At 37.0% G+C, this 7,081-nt stretch overlaps 1 protein-coding gene and 1 pseudogene across 5 annotated transcripts in view; both read left to right on the top strand.

The window, feature by feature from the left end:
* Positions 1–7,081, top strand: part of FRMD5 (FERM domain containing 5) — a 368,282-nt gene that overhangs the window by 102,223 nt on the left and 258,978 nt on the right. Inside the window, exon 2 of one of the 4 annotated variants that reach the window (XM_011941171.1) lies at positions 3,475–3,546. The exons of the other annotated variants lie outside the window; for them this stretch is intronic. The gene's annotated coding sequence lies outside the window, so the exon portion shown is untranslated. The remainder of the gene's footprint in view (positions 1–3,474; positions 3,547–7,081) is intronic. 4 annotated transcript variants of the gene reach the window in all.
* LOC105511112 overlaps positions 1–7,081 on the top strand; it is a 64,378-nt pseudogene that overhangs the window by 45,074 nt on the left and 12,223 nt on the right. The window lies entirely within an intron of this gene.

The raw sequence follows: 7,081 nt of genomic DNA, 5'->3' as shown, positions 1-7,081 counted from the left end.
AAAAAAAAAAAAAAAAAAAAAAAAAGAATTTGAGTGATATAGGCTCTTTATTACCATGTATGGTACTGTTACGAAAGTTTTATCAGCATTATTCACCATAGCCAAAAAGTAGAAGTAACCCAAATATCTATCAGCTGAGAAATGAATAAATACAGTGTGGTATATCCATGTAATGCAATATTTGCCAATGAAAAGAAATATATGTTTTCTACATGGATGAGCCTTGAAAATGTTATGTTAAATGAAAGAAACCAGTCAAAGAAGACTATATATTGTATGATTCCAGTTACAGTCATGTGTCATTACTTAGCAACAGGGTCTGTTCTGAGAATAGGGTGATTTTGTTGTGTGAACATCATAGAGTGTACACAACCCTAGATGGTATAGCCTACTATATATACTACCTAGGTTATATGGGCTAGCCTGTTGCTCTTAGGCTACAAACCTGTATAGCATGTTACTGTACTGAATACTATAGGCAGTTGTGACAAAATGGTAAGTGTTTGGGTATCTAAACATAAAAAAGTACAGTCAAACATCAAACATCTTTAATGTATGAAGCATTAAAAATGGTACACCTATATGGGACACTTACCATGAATAGAGCTTGCAGGACTAGAAGTTTCTCTGGATGAGTCAGTGGGTGAGTGGTGAATGAATACGAAGGTCTCAGACATTGATGTACACTACTATGGATTTAATAAACACTGTACACTTAAGCTACACTAAATTTATTTAAAAATTTTTTCTTCAATGACAAATTAAGCTCAGCTTACTGTAACTTCGTGAACTTTTAGAATTTTTAAACTTTTCGATTCTTTTGTAATAACACCTAGCTTAAAATATAAACACATTGTACAGTTGTACAAAACCATTAAAAAAATCCCATAAGCTTTTTGCTATTTAAAATTTATTTTTACTTTTTAAGCTTTGTTGTTAAAAACTAAGGCAAACACACATTAACCTAGGCGTACACAAGGTCAGGATCATCATTATCACTGTCTTTAACTTCAAGTGTTATTTACTGTACATAGTTGTATGTGCTGTGCTTTTATATGATTGGCATTGCAGTAGGTTTGTTTACACCAGCATCATCACAAACATATGAGTAATATATTACATTATGATGACTGTGACACCACTAGGCAATAGGAATTTTTCAGTTTCATTATAGTCTTTTGGGGCCACTATCATATATGAGATCCGTTGTTGACCAAAACATTGTAGGAGCTGCATAACTGCATAGGCAAATCCATGGAGACGGAAAGTGGATTAATGGTTGTCCAAGACTGGGGAAGAAGGAAGTTGGGAAATGGGAAATGATTGCTTGCTAATGGCTGTGGGAGGATTTCTTTTGGGGGGGTGATGAAAATGTTCTAAAGTCGATTGTGGCAAAGGTTGCACAACCTTATATATGTACCAAAAACCACCGAATTGTGCACTTTAAATAGGTGAATTGTATGGCATATGAGTTACCCCTCTATAAAGCTGTTTGATCTATCTGTATTTCAACAGTTAGAGTGGTAACTTGAATATTGAGAAGTTTGAAAATACATGTTGTGAGGGAAGGTAAAACGCCAAAGACTACATTTTACCAGTGTATGTCTAATCAAAACTATTCTATAAAACTCCTTCCTAATTTGAATAGAGTGACTTTTTTCCTTTGAAGGTAAAAATCCTCTATATCTTTTACCATTTTATTAATATTTAATTCCTGCTTCTTTCTCTCCGGAGAAACTTTGGATTCAGACAGAGCTCATTCTGTATTGACCTGACAAGGTCTCAGAGACTAGTACTGTTGCAGCTAATGAGTCAAGTGGACACTCATGCTGGCTGAGTTCCCAATACTATTCTTACATTAGGGCAAATGGCATGAGGACAATGCATTCAATGTATCAGGCACAAAGAGGTTTTTCTTCCTAATTGACCATGTGTGTCCTCTTTTCTTTGAATAATAGAAGGAAAATCTCCCAACCATGACTTCTGGAATTCCTTCCTTTCCCTCTCCTAGTACCCAAGGTTATGAGCGTAGGCAAGGCTTTTGTTCCAAAGCTGTCATCTCCTTTTATCAATTTCCCCTTTTCATTCCTTTTAGGTTTCCAAGCCTCAGAGCAGAAGGTTGTGACTAGTGAGCCTTTCTGATTTGTTTACTCATTCAGGCACACACAGTGAACAGCTGGGAGTCCAGCCAGTTTTGTTATACTGTTGCTTGTCTCAGTGATTCCCAAGTGAGTCAGTGAGACCTTAGGTCTAACTCTGACCATCCATTTGGTTAGTGGTTTGGGTAGGCTGTGGACTGGGAGGCTTTTTGAACTCTTACATAGTAGCTTTTGAACCCTTACCCTTTTGTTCTGCAGGACAGAATGAAAGTCTGCTTGGGAACTCCTGAAAAGACTCCCATCTTCAAACAAACACTATATTTAATTCCAAGCTAGGACAATTTCTTTCTTTCCTTTTCCTATTGAAGAGTAGTCTGTTTGTGAGATCTTCATTTCCATACCCTGATTTCTCCACAGCCCTGTTTCAATTAGCTTTTATTTCCATTGATTTGTCAGATCTGTTTACCAGAAGTACATTCTTAGATTGAGAACCTCCTTCATGCCAAAACCTTGTGTCCTCTTTTGACTTAACTTTATATGATAATATTCCTGACAACTCCTTCCTTCTCAGAACTCAATCTTTTCTTGAGTGGAACTCAACTGATGCTTATTGGATTTGACTATATTTTTCACAGTGTAGCATCCAGGCTAACTCTTACCTTTCAGCTGATTCATCTTGGTTTCTTGCATTGAACTACACATTCCTCACATTCTCTAATCAGAGTATTCTCTGAAGGCTCTACATGTATTACATCTTGTTTGTATTTAGACCTTGTGGTCCAGGAGAGTGGATATGTCCAAGAGGTTAAAGGTATGCAAAAAATGGATAATGGTGCCAAGTGGACTGCTTCTGCCATTGAGTGTGATATGGCAGTCACCATAAGAATCAATTACACAGCTTTCAACTAGTCAGTAGTCCAGTTTTTCAGTTGTGCAGTACCTTAAGCCAGAGTTTCTAGACTTTAGAGAGCTCAGAATCACTAAGGGTAGCGGTTTAAAATAGATTTCTGGAACCCCTCCAAATCTGTGATTTAAACTGTCTTGAAGTTGGGCCCAGGAATCTGCATTTTTGAAAAGCACCCAAGTGTTTCTGATGGAGTTGGCTCAGGCATCATTCTAGGAGGAAACAATGTCATAACGACCTTTCCTTTAGTAATAGGCTCCATCCCTAGAGATTTAGAACTAAGAGTAATTTGCAAAATGTAGTATAAGTTGCCACAATATAATTACCTGTGAAGTAAAAACACTGCTCATCATCTTATGTTTGTTCATCCTCACCTTGGGAACAAGTACGTTTGTTACCATTCTTTACAGAAAAGATCCAAAAGAAGCAGGGATACCAGCTTTCATGATCAGTGTATTTTCACCTTCATAGGAGTTTCAGAATCATCTGTAAGAGGCCTGGAATCCAGAGGCACCCAAGGGAATTAGCAACAAGAAATACATAGTAAGTAGGTTAGTTAATGAGGCTATGGTGTTAGTGTTGTTTTACATTATTTAAGATACTCTACTATGCCTACATTTTGGGGAAAATGTGTATCTTGTGACATTTGTACTTGGTTTGATTTCATACCCTGCCTGCTATCCACAAGCTTGCTTTATATTCTTTCTGGGGTGAAAGCCCCTCAGAATCATGTGAATAACTGCCGGGCCACGAAGCTGACTTCTTCTCCATCTTGGCATCACAGGGTGGGAAAGACTAGCTTATTTCTTTTCTTTTCTTTTCTTTTTTTTTTTTTTTTTTTTTTTTCCCAAAGAGATCTCAGAGTCTCTGGCCTTGGACTCAGGGGCTCAGATGATCCTCTGATCCTTCCGCCTCAGCCTCGCCAGTAGCTGTGACTACAGGCGTGCATCACTGCACCTGGCAAGGGAGACTTTTAAAAATGTCCAGACAGTAAATATTTTCAGTTTAGCAGACTATTTACAATTTCTTCTATTATTCTTTTTTCATTTTGTTTTGTTTTTATACCTTTTAAAAATGTAAGAAGCCATTCTTAGCTTGAGGGCTATACAGAAGCTGTATGTGGGCTCAATTTGGTTTAGTCTATAATTCGTTTACTCCGGTCTAGACTTTAAGCTTTTGACCCCAGTGCACATGACTACTTAACAAAATCCAAACCACTTGCACATCCCTGAAAAGTCTGTAGAAAGGACCAAAGGCATATGGAAATTGAGAATTAATTGTCATATTTCTGTGGCTTTTGTTGCTGTAGGAACAATGATATAACAAAATTAAAGAAGTAATTTAAGTCATCTATAATTCTACCACCCTAGCACAATAGCCAAATCCAAATTACTTTCCAATCCTGGCCTTTATGCAGCATATTTTAAGAACAGTAATTTTTAATGTATTTTCAGCATGTAAAAATAACTTCAGCATTTCTAATTTTAAAATCTCATTAACATTTTTTATATTTTAATAGAATGTTAAAAAATTTATCGGTTGAATTCCAATCATGCAGCTTCACGAGAGCTGTTGCTTTCCCCCCCTCTAATCACATAACATTTGAGCAGCATTTTTCGGCTGATAACTACAAATCAAGAGAGAATAGAGATCCAAAAGAGGGAGAAGAGGTGTGTAATAAAGAGCATATGAGGATTGAGAAAGATGAAAAGATGGGAGTAGTGTGGAACAGAATCGTTAAAGTGGTACATTTCTTACCCAAAAGATCAATTTTTACTTAAGGTTTCGTTCAAACTTTTGGCCTTCTGTGTCATTCCTGTTTTTGGTTTTGTTGGTGCAGAATTACTTTTAGTTTCTTTATTATTTTTCTTAAGACTGGTGATGTTTGTACTTTATCACCACTCTTCCTTAGCTTTGCCTCCCTGTCCACAGCTATTTTCTCTAGCTATGGTTAAGGTTGTATCCCCCTTCCCTTCCTTTATATCTTTTCATTTGCCTATCAACCTTCTCAAATATTTTGTTTGTGAATGAAAATACATTTTGTAATTTAGGAAACAACCCACAATACCCTTATGCTGTGGTCTGGGGCCCTGGGTGGTCCCTGACACCCTTTCAGAGAGTCCCTGGAGTCACAGATATTTTCAAAAAATGCTAAGGTTTATTTATTAACTTTTCTTTTCTTGAATTGATGCATGTTGTAAAAAATTTCTCAGTTTAAACTTCTAAAATGGTAAAAATATACCATATATATCATCCACATAAACAAAAGCTCATTGATGTTCTCAATCATTTTTAGCAGTGTAAAGGCATCCAGAGACCAAAAAGTTTGAGAATGGCTAATGTATTTCATCAGCAAACTAAAAACATTTCTTAAGCAGCTTTGTATTTTCAGTCCCAGTACTGGTTGTATAGAATCTGTGGCAGAACTTTCCCTCACAGTTTAGAGGTGAAAACATACTTCTCAATGGATAAGTACAGTTGGAGTCAGTAAGTGCAGAGATTGTACACATCATGGGAGTCCAGAGGAAACTATACTTAACTTGTGATTATGTTACTGGTGATAGGGGAGGGGTCAATGAGAGGCTGGAACCACGTTTATTAAGCCTTCCTAGGAGGTGACCACTGAACCAATTATTTTAAAAATCAGAATGAGGCAGGTGAAGGATTGTTGTAGGAGGCCTTCTAGACGAAGCAGCAGGAGCAAAGACAGGGAAGCAAAGAGTGCACTATGTACAGGCAAACACAAGCAGGCCTCTGTTACTGCATGCAGGATGGGTTTAAAGAGTAGTGGCGATGAGGCTGGATATATGGCAAGGAACGGATCTTAGAGAGCTAATTTTAGCCTTTTAGGAGTTCAGACTCTATCCTTAAAGGGAAACCCCACCTTTCTTTCTTTATTTTTGAGCACATATGTCGTATTAATTCATCTTTCTATATGTGAAGAATTTGGCTTATTAAAATAATATTAATTATTGGGTATCAGACCCATCTGTAAACAGAAAAATAAAGTTAAGTGTTTTCTTAGGAAATGGAATGTAACTGTACTAAAACATTGTACAGCCATGGTTTCAACCAACTGTGAATGGAAAATGTTTGGGAAAAAAGCAAGAAAGAAAAAAAAAAAAACAGTAAAACAACCATTTATGTACATTTACATTGTATTAGGTATTATAAGTAACCCAGAAAGATAAAGTATATAGGAGGATGTGCTAGCTTATATGCAAATACTACTCTATTTTATATAAGAGACTTGAGCACTTGGATTGTGGTATCTATGGGGGTTCCTGGAACGAGTCCTCAAGGGACAGCTGTAGTAGGCTTAATAGGAAGAAATTGTGTGGTAAATATTCACCATCCATTTAGTTCTAATGGGCAGTAGTAATTATGGGTTTTCTTGTTGAAGCTAATGAAGGTAAAAAAATATGTCCTTCTTTTAAAGACTAAGTTGAGAACTACTAGCGCTAAAAGCAGTACAGGCATGAAAGGAAAAATGACAAGCTACAAATAAATAGTAGTAAAGTGAACCCTAAACCTTTAAATTCTCAACTTAGTATAAATGACAAAACATGTTACCAAATCTGCATCATTTTTATTGCCACCATTTAAATTTAACTGATGGTTTCTTACAACTAGCACACTACAAAAAAATAAATAAAGAACAGAAATGTATTTCCCACAGTCTGGGAAGTTCAAGATCAGTAAGTTAGCACCTTGGTCACTCTGCTTCTAGGATGGCACCTTGAATAGCGCAGGTGTTTTTAAGAAATTTTGCCTTTCACACCTTTGAAATAATTTGAGCTGGGCACAGTGGCTCACACTTGTGATCTCAGCACTTTGGGAGGCTGAGGCAGGTGTATTACTTGAGCCCATGGGTTAGACACCAGCGTGGGCAACATGGCAAAATGCTGTTTCTACAAAAAATACAAAAATTAGCTGGGCATGGTGTTGTGTGTTTGTGGTCCCAGCTACTCAAGAGGCTGAGGGAAGAAGATCACTTGAGCCTGGGACATCAAGGCTGCAGTGAGTTGTAATCGTGCCACTGCACTCCAGCCTGGGTGAGACCCTGTCTCAAAAAAAA

The sequence above is a fragment of the Colobus angolensis genome, unplaced genomic scaffold (assembly GCF_000951035.1).
Source record: "Colobus angolensis palliatus isolate OR3802 unplaced genomic scaffold, Cang.pa_1.0 Scaffold199, whole genome shotgun sequence".
NCBI lineage: Eukaryota > Metazoa > Chordata > Mammalia > Primates > Cercopithecidae > Colobus > Colobus angolensis.
This window is presented reverse-complemented; position numbering and strand designations above follow the sequence as displayed.